The sequence below is a fragment of the Vidua chalybeata genome, chromosome 1 (genome assembly GCF_026979565.1).
Source record: "Vidua chalybeata isolate OUT-0048 chromosome 1, bVidCha1 merged haplotype, whole genome shotgun sequence".
NCBI classification, from domain to species: domain Eukaryota; kingdom Metazoa; phylum Chordata; class Aves; order Passeriformes; family Viduidae; genus Vidua; species Vidua chalybeata.
This window is the reverse complement of record NC_071530.1, coordinates 128,621,535-128,635,884: the sequence shown is the minus strand read 5'-3', so window position 1 is coordinate 128,635,884 and position 14,350 is coordinate 128,621,535. Positions and strand designations below refer to the sequence as shown.

The window sequence follows — 14,350 nt, the reverse complement described above, 5'->3', positions numbered from 1 at the left end:
GAGCCTTCATAATGAAAACTTGGCATGCACACCTGAGGAGAACAGTAAAGCTTATAGAATTTACATATGAGGATTGTAATGTGCTGCTTTTTTTTTTTTTTTTTTTCCCAACTGCAAAAGGAAGGAGAATAAAAAGAGAATGTGACATTCTAGCACCAAGGTTATCAGCAAGACATGAATTTTACTTCTGTGTTAAAGATGCAGAGAAGACATGTAAATATGTAATTTTAAGTGTTCAGGGTGTCTTCTACAAATTTTTCTGTACATCCATGACAACTGGTATTATTAATATTGGATTTTATTATTATATTTTCTCCATGGTACTGTATAGAAAGAATGCGGTTGAGCTTCAGGATTCAGGGGGAAAAAATAATTTATTTCAGTGGGAGGTGGTTGAAGATTTGAAAAATGTGAGAAATGGATTTGAAAACCTGGGATATCTTGTGTTTAGAGACATCTAGTTACAAGCTTGCATGTTTTTCCTGTTTTGCCTGCTTCTTAAATTTGGATTTTCATTTCAATACCTGATGGTTTTGGGGAGATTTTTTTTTAATTTATCAACAAAAAAATTAAAATAAAGAAGACTGAAATGAAATTAATTCAGCTATTTGCTTCTAAATAAGTGTAACACCATATTTAGGCAATTAAGGTACCTAAAGATACCCATACACAAAATAAAAAAAAACTAAGGTGATGCTCTTTTAAATACTTGTACAAATTTAGATGGAAAATAACCCTCTGTCACTGTCTACCACTTTCTGTCATTTCTATCTTATTTTTCTGCTTTTTATTATTTTCACAAATCACACACACAACTGTGTGTATTATTTAGCTGTTATATTAAAAGTGAGGGAGAAAAACAACACCAAAACTTTCTTACAGCTTAAAAACAAATCTAAGTTCTGACCATCACTTAATCTTCACAGGGATATAAAGTCACTTCATCTGTCTCAGCTTCTCCATTTTTATGCTGGGAATAAAGTCATGCTTCCTCTCATAAAATAGCCTTGTTATTGTTTGAAGTTGCTAATTATTATTCTATAGATAGATAAAAGCAGTAGTCATCAGAAACAGATTTAAAGGTATATTGCCAGCACAAGAACTTCTGTTTCATCACTAAAATATCATGAATCATTTGTGCTAATGAGCCATGGGGCTTTTTTTTTTTTTTTTTCAGTAATTCATTCTCAGGTTTCTGCTGAACTTTTCTGCTATCTCTGCTGGAAGGAAGGAAGGATCTTTTTGTATGCCTGTAGATATCTGACTAGTTCTCAAAATTTATGTTATTTCTTATGATCCTTTCATGAGTTTTTACCTTTTTAATGCTGTATCTCTATATACAATTTTTGCATGTTTTCTAAGCTTTCCTCATATCTGAGATTAATCCCCTACTATCAGTCTTGGAAAAAGACAGCCATTGAAATAGAGAAAGAAGCAGAATTTATCCAAGAGAGAATGAGGATAGAGTATTAAAAAAAAGTGAAGGTAAGACAAAAGAAGATGTATAATAAAAAAGTTACAGTCTTTTAACTTGTCTTTCAGCAAACACCTTACAGCTTATTCCATTTGTCTCAAACATAAATTATAGTATCTCTGTGCTTTTAAGTGTCTACAGCTAGGTCATGAGCTTTTGACAAAACAGTGTCCCCTTTCCACAAAAGAAACATTTCACACTGCAATTGCAGGTTAATTCCTATGGGGAATCCTTTAGGAAGTGAAGTGGGAATGTCACCTTTGACTCTTTTGAAAAAAACCAACAACCCCCCAATAAAGAAACAAACAACCCAACCCCCTGCAAAAAAAAAAAAAAAAAAAAAAAAAAAAAAAAAAAAAAAAAAAAAAAAACACAAAACAACAAAAAAAAACCCCAATCCAATACCCCAAACCTTAAACTTATAATTAATTTAGTTCACATAACTGTAACAAAGCCTAAAACGAAATTACAAAAAAAAAAAAAAAGGAACAATTCAACACAAAAACTGCTTCAAGGGCATGTCTTAATAGCTGATCAGAACTGAAAGAAATAAATCTTCACACAAAAGCAGATCTTTCACTAGCAACAATTTTCAGGAAGGAAAAGGCACAGTCAAGGGAAGAATTTTGCATAAGCAATTGTTTTTGAGGGAAAAGACATATATACACTGATAATGCACATCTTGCATCCTGTCCTTGACCATATGTATCCTCCAGCAGGGCGAGTTCCCTTGTCTCCATCCTGAAATAACCAACTGCAGTGCTAACACCTCCAGCAGGTTGATGAGTTGTTATTCCTTGGACGAAGCAGCATTGGATCCTGAAGACCAAGGGACACTTGTCTTTGGACCATTAGGGGAAGGACATGGTTTCCCTGTTATAATTTGAGGCGCATGGAGAGAGACCTCCCTTGGAGCAGAGGAGCCCAGTTCAGCCCACAGCTTGCTGCGGGAGGGTACCAGTCACTTCACCAAGAGGTCGCTCACCAAAATGCTGTTTCTGGTCCTCCATACCCAGGAGAGCTGTGGTGCAGCTGCGAGATCAGGCTATGAGGACGAGGAGGAGGGCAGAGGCATGTGCTCTGAGGAGAAGGAATGCCCCCAGGATGTGTGCACCAAAATGGGATCAACTGATACACACTTCTGCAAAGAAAGTTGTGAGGCACTGGAACAGGTTACTCAGAGAAGCTGTGGAAATTCCATCCCTGGAAGTGTTCCAGGCCAGTTTGGATGGAGCTCTGAGAGACCTGGGCTGGTAGAGCGACCTTGCCTATGGCAGGGGGGTTGAAACTAGGTGATCTTTAAAGTCCCTTCCTACCCAAACCATCCTATGATTCTACAATTCTATGAAAGAAATCCTGTTGTTGTGATGTCCCCCAGGGAGGCTGGTGAGTATTCTGTTTGGGCACAAAACCAGATCACTTTCTGGAAGTTACCTTTACATATTAAAGCCATTTACTGTACCTGGCAAAACTACAGCAGAGAATGTCTCCCGGAGTGATTCTCCCAGGATTCTACCTGATATCAAAGTCGAGGTACCTGATGTCTGGGAAAGGAGTTGCAGTATTGCTCCAGAGGCACTAAAAGATAGATCCTCAGAGCCATTTAGGCACCTAAGTCCTTTGAAATCAGGAAGATCTGAGTATTTCAATAAGTGGGGGAATTTGAACAATGGGACTGGCTTTCAGTAAGAATCATCATATTTTGAATTTATAGTACTTCCTCTCTATCTTGTCAGACTGAGAAAAACTTGTCTTGTCAGACTCTCTATCTTGTCTTGCTGAGAAAAAACTATTAGAATCTGTAGTCAGTTTGTAGAAATACACTTTTTTTTTTTTTTTAAGAGATTTCCTGGTTTTAAATGTCCTTTGAAAAAGAAAGTAGAAAAAGGCTGTATTTCCAAATATCTGTTCTCTCTTCCACATTAGAAAACAAAAGGCAAATTACAGTATTCCTTCAAAACCTTGTAAGAAAATGAAGATATGTCAACACATGCAAGAATCTATATTCTCCATATTACATCATGGATGGCCTTAAATTTGTCTCTCTCAAGGTTGTCCTTTGATTGGTATTCAAGTGGAGTGGTAAGTGTGTGCTCTCTAATCCCTGCAACACATGGTAATTTTTTCATTCTCTCTCCGTCTCCACCTGTTCCATGGTCCAGTGGAGGGCTGCAAATCCTATCAGGGGAGTGCAGCACTGCTAAGCCTGCTTCCCTGGCTCCAGTCCATCACATGTGCACTCAGGCTGCAGAGCACCGAGCCAGCTGCAGCCCAACGATCATGTTATCAGATGACGGATGACTTCATATCAGGTGTTTAAACTGACGAGCTGCCCCATCTGGTAAATGATTTGGGAAGTCTGGCCTTGCTTGATGAATGGGGAAAGTGACAATGCCAATCAGTGTGACCCCTGCAGCTTCCCTGCTGCTGGCCCAACAGCCACAATCAAGTATATCCCACTGGTTTACTTTTTCAATCCTATTGTCACTCTACTGAGACCTACTGTCACTAAATTGACACTAAATTATATCATTAATCCAAATATTTTCCTTGTAAAAACCTTCACAAAATGCATACCACACCTTCAGCAGTGTTGGAAACCAGATTAAGTTGACAGAAGATGATGCAGTTACAGATGCTGGGCAGGCCTGTAATAGATGACTCTGGTGAGCAGGCCAGTGACACAATTATTGGGGCACTTTTTCTTTCTCCCTTGAAATTCAAAAATCATAGGGCTGAGCATCAGACATCGGGAGGAGACACAATGTCTAGATTGTCTCCTGGGTGTAATTCAGAAAATCACATACACTTAAAGCACGTGACAAATTCCCTCTAACTTCAGCAAAGCCATATTAATTGCCATCAGCTTGAGACCCAGTCCTCAATATTTTATTAAAACACTTGTTATAGAATATATGATTGAAAACTAACACTGTTTAAAATTTCTACTGAAGTACCATTTCATAATGTGGTATTTAATGTCTATTCAAAAAAAGATATCCTGTCTTTGTTTAAAATATTATTATTTTATTACTTAAGTATGTGAAATATAAATGACATAAACACAGGAGCTGGCACTTTAATTCATTGTTAAATTTTCATCCATGTACTGTATATGTTTGGCTTAGTTGCACAGTGTAGCAAACTGTAAGTAGCAAACTGGCTACTTATCATAATAAAGAACAAATAATTGAGACAGGGCAGAATACACAGCAAGTATAAAAACAACATGTAGGTATTTTAACAAGGCAAACATCAGCAGCTACCTGAAGTATTTATCAGCCTGTGCATCTTTACATTTACTGTGGATCACTCCTGATCATTCCTTTGTGTACCATAGTATGCTTTTGTGAATTTGTATGCTCCTGGATATATAGAGTCACTGTACAACATGATTTATGTTTTGCTAAGTTGTACAATGCAGTTTTATCACTGAATCAGTGGCTAGCATTTCAGTTTTATTGGTTATCCTTGCATATATCTGCCTCAGGTAAAATTTTGTCATACTCATGACATAAGGAATGTATTTGGGTTTTATTCAGTTGTTAACCACAAAACAGACGAGGCAGAAGGAGATAACTTTCATATGTCACACGACAGTGACATGCATTGTTCCTGTTGGCATACACACATATTCAGGGGTTTACTGTACTTACCTTAACCATGTAATATGTCATAATCCTATGAGAAGACAGACTTTGTATTAAGAAGATCACTGAGATTTAAAATTTCTACTAAATGAGACAGATGGCAAGGTTCACTTGTTATGCAGCAATCAGGTGTGCTTCTTCTTGCATCTCTCCTGAGACCAAAGGACAAGTTTTGGTGTTCTGATATCCTTTCTTATTGTACTGTGTCTGTCCTTTTCTTCCTCCTAGCAACATTGCAGTGCATAATGGCAAACCTAACATCTGCCTTTCCCCAGAGACAGCTGAAGGTACAGAGTGAGAACTTGCATGAATTAGCAATGGGAATCTCAGTATTTACTGGGAAACTCTCAACATATTTTCAGAAAGAAGTTCAAAGCTAAATGAGAAGGAAAAGAGAATGCTATTTTACCTCATTCTCCTCTCACCCTCCCTTCCTTTTACAACTTCATGAGATTTTACCAGCCATAAGACCTGGTCTAGGATTGCTGGGTCCTGGAAACAGGCAGCAATTTCATTTTGGGTTTTGGGTACACAAGGAACACAGAAGCCTCTGCAAAATTATTTTTGATAAACAAAGACTAAGTAAGAGTCAAAATAACATATAGTTGTTTTTAAACTGATTTGTATGCACAATACAAAAGTATAAATGACTTCAGCAAGATTTATTGATTCGTGTCAAGGCATCATTACTTTTCAAAGTGTGAAAAATGATCATATATTTATGACCTGCCGACTGAAGCTGTTTTGTGAATTAGCAAAAGCTCTGGAGAGGAGCAGCCTAATTGCATTATCATAGAATCAGAGATGGTTGTCAATTTTCCCCCATTTAGCTTTTCTCCTTTAGTTTGTTAAAATGAAGGTGCCATACGTTGGTTGAATTCACTAATACCCTGATGAATGAGGTATTTTCCCAATAGGCTCACTACGAGTATAAACAGTGAATTAGGGATGATAGGTCATCAATCATATCTCCTTCAAACAGATCTTTGCCCTGAGATTATTTGTTATATATTAAGAGCACTTACAAAGTTATCATAGAAAAAACACTCTGATGAAAAGACACTAAGTTGACCTTAATTCCCACTTACAGGGTTTGTAAGGCAGTTTGTTTGTTCAGTTTGATATCCCTCTGCAATGGCATAGTAATATCTAGTTTTTCTTTTCTCAATTAACAGTCTTTGTTTCTTTTAGCTTTTGAAATATGCATAATTTTCATAGTATTCCCTTTTAATGTATCTATACTCCTTGGCTGAAATTTAATATCTGCCCTGAATTTTAAGTGAGTATTTTCATGAATTTGAGGGTGTTTCTGGATTTCAAGAGCTATGCTGGTTACCATTTTTGTAGGAAATTGTCATTTATACTTCTCTTTTGAAAGGTATTTAATAATCATCAGGGTATGTCTATGCACACACTGTACTGTAAGCAAGCGTTCCATCTCCATTGATGAGCACCAGCCCCTGGTGGAAGTTAAGCATATGTTTAAGCAGTGTCCTGGCTGGAGGCACTTTCCTGGATGATATCCTTAATTTAAACCAAAAAAAGGTCAAAGGCAATCTATAATTCAGAGTACCTTTCACCTCCTGCAATGTGACTATGGCTGGCTCCAGCTGTGATGCTGAGTCAGTGGGGGAGGTAAAGCAGGAATTCATCTGTAATTGCGTCCTGCGACCAGGGCTGCATCACGTGAGGCCCCATAACAAGCTGTGCTAATAATGTGCTAACAGATGCGGGAGGGCTTCTGCTCCTACTCCCAGCAATTCTATGACTTATCATGCTTATTAAGCTGGAGGTAAATTTGCCCTTCAAAAATGCACATCCAACACCCACTGAAATCAGCAGGAGCACAGTGCAGCGGGCTGGCGTCAGCGTTGGCTCAGCCTGTCCCTTTCCCTGGCTGATGATAAAGCTCCCAGGCATGTCCCTTTGGTTTCCAGCCACGAAGGTGGTACACTGGGCAAGTGTGGAGGAGCAGTGTCAAGTGATGCTTCCTTCCCCACGTACCACGTATTCCCAGCATACACAAAGTGCTGCTTTTTGGAGATGCTGGGCCAAAAGCTGTGCTGCATGTTCTGCAGTCCTCAGCGGACTAGCTTTCCTAAGAATTTGTTCGGATCCTCATCCACTACAATGAAACGTATCAGGCACAGCAGCATGACAGTGAGGGCACAGTGGGTAGACTAGAGCAATTATAACCACCTGAGTGCTGAATTTGTAGGGTATTTACATCCAAAGGTTCGGAGCTTTGCACAGTCACTGTCTTTACCCTGGAGCAATGCAGCCAACAACTCCAACAGTGAGGTGTCTGTACTCTGGAAACTGGGCCAGAAGGGAAAGGATCCTTCATTTACCTCCTTGATATGCAGTTACTCATGTTGATAGAAAAGTTAAAAGCTCTGACACTTATTTAAGAGCTGAAATTGTATTTAAAATTTTATTTTTCCCATCACAGGCTTTCAAACATGGCTGTAGCCTGCACACTTACACTTAATGCAGTCTTATCTTGAATTATTTGGCCTAATTATATTGGCTTACTTAATTCCCTGTGCACAGTGTCTGGCTGGAATATTTTCAGAACTTAAGTACAAGAGAGTCACTTATAAGTTGGTTACATTTAAATGCATTTATGAAAATCTTTCTACTTGAATATTAGGAACACAGCTTCCACTGCTCTTCCTAATTGCAACACCATGGGCATCTTTCTGAGAAGTCCCAAGGATGTTGTGAAGACCATCAAATTACAGACATGCATTTGGAATCCATTAATATTTGTATAATGAAACCTTCATTCACACACATGCTAAGGAAACCCGAAGGAATGCTAACACAGTGTGTGCAAGTTCTGACTCACCTCGATGCTTACGGATAATTTTCCCCATTAGACAACAGCTAACACCTTCAATACATGAGCCTGTGACTACCAAAATGATAAACGTTGTGGAGGAAAAAAAAAAAAAAAAAAAAAAAAAAAAAAAAAAAAAAAAAAAACCAAACAAAAAAACCAAACCAAACCTGCTTCCTGGACTGAAGCAAAAATCCCAAGGAAGGCAAAATGTTTGTGAGAATTTTAAGGAAATTTGTCTAATGAAAGGTCGGTTCTTGCATAAATGATATTTTCTGTAGACAAATTTTATCACGGAACATGTGTGTGACTCCATGATCATGGGGGCTCCTTTCGGAAATATTCTTAAGAGACATCGCTGCATTCCTATTTCCACCACCAGCCCCACAAGTGTTGCAGGGCTGGGACTGCGAACAGGGTTCAGATTTGCTGTTCAGCAGCTGAAACTCATTGTTATTATTCAGCAGGCTAAAGGATGAGTCAAGGACATATGATAAGGTCTAGAAGATTAGGGTAAATGCGCAAACAAGCTGGGGGAGGAGATGGCACTGTGCTGGCTGCCCCCTTCCACGCCGTACCTTGTGTCGGCTCTTAACAGCCTTTAACACTCAGGGCGAAACTTTAAAGACAGAGAACAGCCTTGAGAAAGGGAAAAACTGTAGGTCTTTCACGAGGTTAGTACTTTCTTTGAGAAAAAGCAGGGAGATTGAGGAGAATGGGGGAGGTGTTACTGTAATAGCAACATAAACTAAAGTGGGCGATTTCTAATTGAACAACGGGTGGTCCTGTTTTTATCAGTTTATGGTACCGCCTGTTTCTGTCTCCATGAGCACTCTTCTTTTGTCATTCAGCTATATAATCACAACCTTTTGTAAGATAATCACAGGTAATTAACTTTGTAACTGTTCTTGTCCTGTAGACGAGTAATTGCCGGTCTCTGAATCACAGATCTAGGAGGCTTCTCAGATAAAGGAAGATATGATCCAGCTGTAATTTCAAGTTTTTGACAACTGATTGAGGGCCAATTGTTTTACACGTGGTGATGTATTTATGGCAATTCTCGCTTTGATAGTGGGTCTGAAAGGTTAGACTGCAAACGAACCACACTTCTAAAAATGCATTGCTCAGAGTAGCGAGATCTGTGCAAGCTTACCAGGCAGAACACTTAAATTCTACTACTTTTTGTTCTTCATAACCTTGATTTGGTCTTAAATGTACTGCACTGTGGGTCAAACGGAACAATTCAGGTCTGAATAAAGAAAATAACAATTGCTTTATCAGTTCAGAAGAAAACTACGTCTTACCCAGTCAGCTCCTGAGAGTAAGCTAAGCACCAGCAGTTGCTTGAAGACGTGAAAAAAAACCCCATGGCAAATGCAGTGATATCTTCTCAGGATATGTTCCTGGCCTCCAAATATCTGTATCTCAAGGGAATTTTGAGATGCAGGTATAGTACTTTAATTAACTATATTAAATACTTTATGATCAGTTTTTAATGCATCATACATGCATCTGTGATCTGGAATTCTATAATTTGGACATAAATTGTATGCAAGACCATGTTCATTTGTTTGCTTTTAACTTGTTGATTAATGTGGTGCCTCCATTACTGTCCCTCACAATATATCCTATCTGAATCAGGGAATATTTGAAACCAGTGCTAGGAATCAGGGAAAATAAAACAATAACAGGATATTTGCAATATTTGTAAACTGCTGTAGTTATCAAGATATAAAGATCTTTGTTCACAAACAAAAAAAAATTGTTAGGAACATGGCAGAGGAAACATAGCATATTAAAGCATTTTATATTCAATAACTGTGGCTTAGTATAGGTTAATAAAGGTTTCTTTAAGTATCTGTCATTCGTATTCAAACTTTTTATCATTACAGACAGAAGTAATTTTTGTCAGAGTCCATAATGCTGAAAGTAACTATCAGAATACCTATATATCATGTTAGAAATTATTACTTTGCTTGAGTTCAATTTTACTTGAGTTTAATTGAATATTGGCAGAAATTGCTCAGGTATGTGGCAAGTCTTCATCAAGCTGAACCTGGTCTGGATGTCCTAAGAGAAATAATATAGTCTGGCTCAGCTACAAGTTACTGACCTATATACACAGCAATTATTTAGTGAAGTTCTGGTATGTATGTAATGCAAGGAACTAGATTTGATTATCATTATGGTATTTTCTGGCCTTAAAATAAATGGGAACTATAATATAAAGCTGTCTTCACCCAGGTTCATCATCATCAGCTGAATTTTGCCATTCTACACATGGTGAGAGTCATGTATTTCAGGTGAATTGTTCACCATTCTGTGTACTAGGAATGATTCAGACCCATGTTGATGCATGTAGCACAAAGGGGATTTGAATAATAAGAGAACACTGAAACAACTTGATGACTTACTTATACATATTATATTAAATATATGAAGTACCAAGCTAAAAAAAAAAAAAAAAGGCTTTTCTCCCTTCTTTGGCCAGTATTCATAAAGCTCAAAACACTCTTGTGAGGAGAGCATTAAGTCCAGGAGGGCAGGAATGGAAAACCTCTGCCCCCTCCCCAACACGTATCAGATCCCACAGCATCTCTCTCCGTCCTCCACAGGGACAACACAGTGGCAACCAGTGGAAGAATTAAAATCACACTGACATTGCTTATATGCCTCCAAATCCCAGTGCTGTTCAGACTATGATTAAATGTCCCAAGACAGAATTCAACACCTGGCTGAAAAGTTTTGCACCTGGCTTCAGTGCTTGATTCTCATATGAAGAGGAGCTGAGGGAACACACCTTGGACTTCTTCCAACACTGCCTTTCAGAGTACTTGTGTGTGCAAACAGAAACAAGAGGTCAGCAACCGAAGAAAGCATCATTGCCACAACAGACACTGCCAGGTGGGGTGATGCTGTCTGCATCTGTCAGTGGGGCTGTCATTTCATCACTTCATCACAGGAGGCAATGCTAATGGCTGAAAGCTTTTGTGTTCCTGCTGGACCCATTTTCCCATCCCACAGTGGTTGTTGGGCTAAGACAGTATTTTGGGAAGAAGACAGACCTAGAAATTTGCAACAGGAAATTATTTCTCTTAAACACCCCATAATTAGGATGGAGGCAATTTTTAACAAAGATTAATGCACTGATCTCCACCAACTGACTGCCAAGAAAGGAGTGCACATTACAGCTGGAGAGAGAGCAAACAACTGGAATGGGAGGGGTGGAGGGAAATCTTGCAAGCTTTTCCCTGAAGAAGCATCCCTGATCCTGTGATTCTGCCACGCTTCAGGATAAACAAGACGTCTGTATAGCAGAACATTGTCATAGGATCAGGATTTCCTGTTTCAAAAGTAACCAACATCTTAGCCCCATATTTATTTTAAGTACCTCAGCTTTGCCCTGGTGTTCATGTAGCAGCAGCAGCAGTTAATATTCCTGTGACAATGCTCTATTCTGCTGACATTATCTCTTAAATGTAAAACTATTCTATTAAGGTGGATGAATTTAATTTCATTTCCTCTTACTTCAAATAATGGCATTCTTTTCACATCACAACATGGCAGAGTATGGACTTTTGTTAGAGGCTGGTACCTGCTAATGCCATTACAGCAAGGGTAGAGATTTCCATTATAAATCCTCTTTTACAGTGTTTTAAATCAGCTAGAAAAGTTCCCTCCAAGAAGAAACCTGGCACAAGAAAAAAATATTTAAAAATTGAAGTTAAGAATGATTTGTCTTGGTTGTTTTAAATATCTTTCAATTGTATAAATAAATAGAAAGTTTATCAGTTCAAGACATATTTGAATTTCTATGAATCAGCATCTCTTCAGCTCAAGGATATCGTTTGACATTAGTTCGTCATGTATTCTAATTGCTTTTTGTATTATGAAAAATAACAAGATCTTAAACTTTGGAGAGTGTGTCTTCTATATGTCAAATAACTACTTTACATAAGGGGTTTTGCGACACATATTCTAAATATGTTTCTATCCCAAAGAAATGTTAAAAATAACATATTCATAAATCTGCCTTAATTCATGCTTTCATGGTAAACTTTAAACACTTATGAAACAGCTGTTACAGTCAATATTTTTTTGTGTTATAGCAACTCCCTGTTCAAAAGTCATGATGTAACCTGAATCAGAAAAACACATTAAGCAGAACAAGGAGCAAACAAGACAATGCAGCAAAGCAGTCTGTTCTCCCAGGCAAAGTGGCTGGCCTGGCTGACCACAGAGTCTGGAGAACCTGGCAGCTGTTGGCTCTCTCTCATCTCTGGCTCTCCTGTCATGTGCATGTCCCCTTCAGGCTTTTATTTCTGAAGCATATGCATTCTTTAAAACACAATTTTCTGCATCACCCCTAAAGAAATCCCTTTGTAAGGAAGCTGGGTCAGAAAACAAGAAAGAAAATTCTGGGTGTAGCAAATTCTCCTATATTCTCATACTAGCAAAAAATACACCATTTTACCTGCAGCCACAGTGCAGAGAATGTAGGCATGTTCTTAACTTGAACAGTTCTGTTTTTCAGAAAAACACTTGTGTTTTTCTGATACTTCAGAACTTCCTGAATTATGTGTGCAGTCATTATTTATTGAATATTCACTGATCAGTAGAAATGTCCACCTACTCTGTTCTTCTTTTCACAAACCCTTCCATTTAACACACAGCTTTCCCTGGACCTCAGAAAGCATGGAATTAAAATCCAAACATACACTCTTTGAATGCACACACATGTTATATCACACTAAAACTCACACAAGAAGCACTAATAGGTGCATGGATTATAACAATTGCACATTATTTTAATGTGCTGCAATTATGAGAAAAACATTAAAACACATAGTGCTCATAGATTTCACCAGCTTCCAACCTGAAGGTTGGCAAATGCTGTACTCCATGTTTCTATGTGGTAACTGACTTGAGCAGGCATCTTCTTTCAGGCTAGCAAATTCAGGTTAAAAGTCAGTCTTCATTCGCCAGTCCGCTATGTTACAGTATTTTACAGATATTTCAGGGGTTTGGTGTCCCATTGAGGCAACCAGGAAAATTATCTCTAAGGAAAACACATCTTCCACAAAAGTGGAAGAGCAATACACATATGGGCCAGGGGAAGAAAGTTTTCATTTCTTACTGCAAAAAATATCCAGTAAATTAAAAGTGATGAACTTCAGAGCAGTTCCTATCAATATGGTTGGTTTCTCCAAGAAATCATTATCCTGGCTTTCAAACACTGCAAAGAAGGAATTCTTTCCATTTATGAATTCACAAATGTGGTGTGAAGAGCAAAATGAGACATAGATAACTCATGAATTGTCACTGAACATTTTAGGAAACCAAATAATGAAAGGTTATTCAAAGCCTTCTGCATGGTTTCCTGTCTTTCGGTTCAGCATTGTCTTGCTGAATCCTTTACACCAGTGTCACAAATTGTTCTACCTGCATTGAACTCCTTCCCTACATACTGAGCCATGAGAAATATCAAGCTCCCAGATAGCTGTTGCACTGTGAATAGTTTCCATGTGAGACATTCGCTGCTCCAAGAACCAGTTAGAAAAGAACGCTTCAGCACTCCATACTTCTGTAATCATATGTACAACGCCAGCCACATCAACCCTCTGCCACTGACTGATGTGCAAGTATAAGCCACCTAAAACCAATTTCTGTGTCTGATTTTTGACATTAGCCTCCAGTTTTCAAGACTGACCTCTGCAATCCCTTTAATAACCTTTTGATATCCTTACAGAAGCTTCTTTTTGCTAATCACCAGAAGAACAGCATACTAGTCTACACAGCTACACAATACCTGAAGGGAATGAAAGTATGAGAGAAAAACAACAATAATTTAATTTGATTCCAAGTATACAGGATCTATAATTGGAATTCAGAGTATACCCACTGAAATATCTCCACGCTAAGCAGCTGTCATATGGCAGGGCAGACAATAGCGACATGGTGTGTGTGTACTACTACCAGAGTTGTTCAGCGTAACATTCTACATATTTAAGCAGTATCAGAAAATCACACAGAAAATTGAACTGCAGTCATGACCAAATGTCTTAATGACCAGAAGAGGGGGACTGCACACATGGAGAAGAAATGCCTAGATGCAATTCCATCTCCTAAGTAATCCCATGAAAATTTATTCCCTCTTTAGGCAAAAAGCTTTTCTACATAGGAAAGCAGACTGGAAGAGGTGTCACAATAGGGTCATGCTGGAGACCAACTCATAGAATGCTCCCAGGTTTGTAGAAGTTTTCTGACCTGAGAATGAACACAAAGGTCCCCAGGGTAGGTTTTAGGACAGTGAGCAGTGTGAGCTGAAGTGCTTGAGAGCTTTTGCAGAGGAGAATGAGCATGTCTGTGTCTAGTGGGATAATA

The 14,350-nt window shown here is 38.4% G+C and overlaps 1 long non-coding RNA gene across 1 annotated transcript; it reads right to left on the bottom strand.

Annotated features, from left to right (window-relative positions):
• Positions 1-9,962: 9,962 nt before the first annotated feature.
• On the bottom strand, positions 9,963-14,077 carry LOC128798641 (uncharacterized). Its single transcript, XR_008434495.1, has 4 exons — positions 13,869-14,077; positions 13,677-13,775; positions 11,562-11,657; positions 9,963-10,036 (listed from the first exon to the last, which is right to left on the bottom strand). It is a non-coding gene; the product is annotated as an uncharacterized LOC128798641 (long non-coding RNA).
• Between the last annotated feature and the right edge of the window lie 273 nt (positions 14,078-14,350).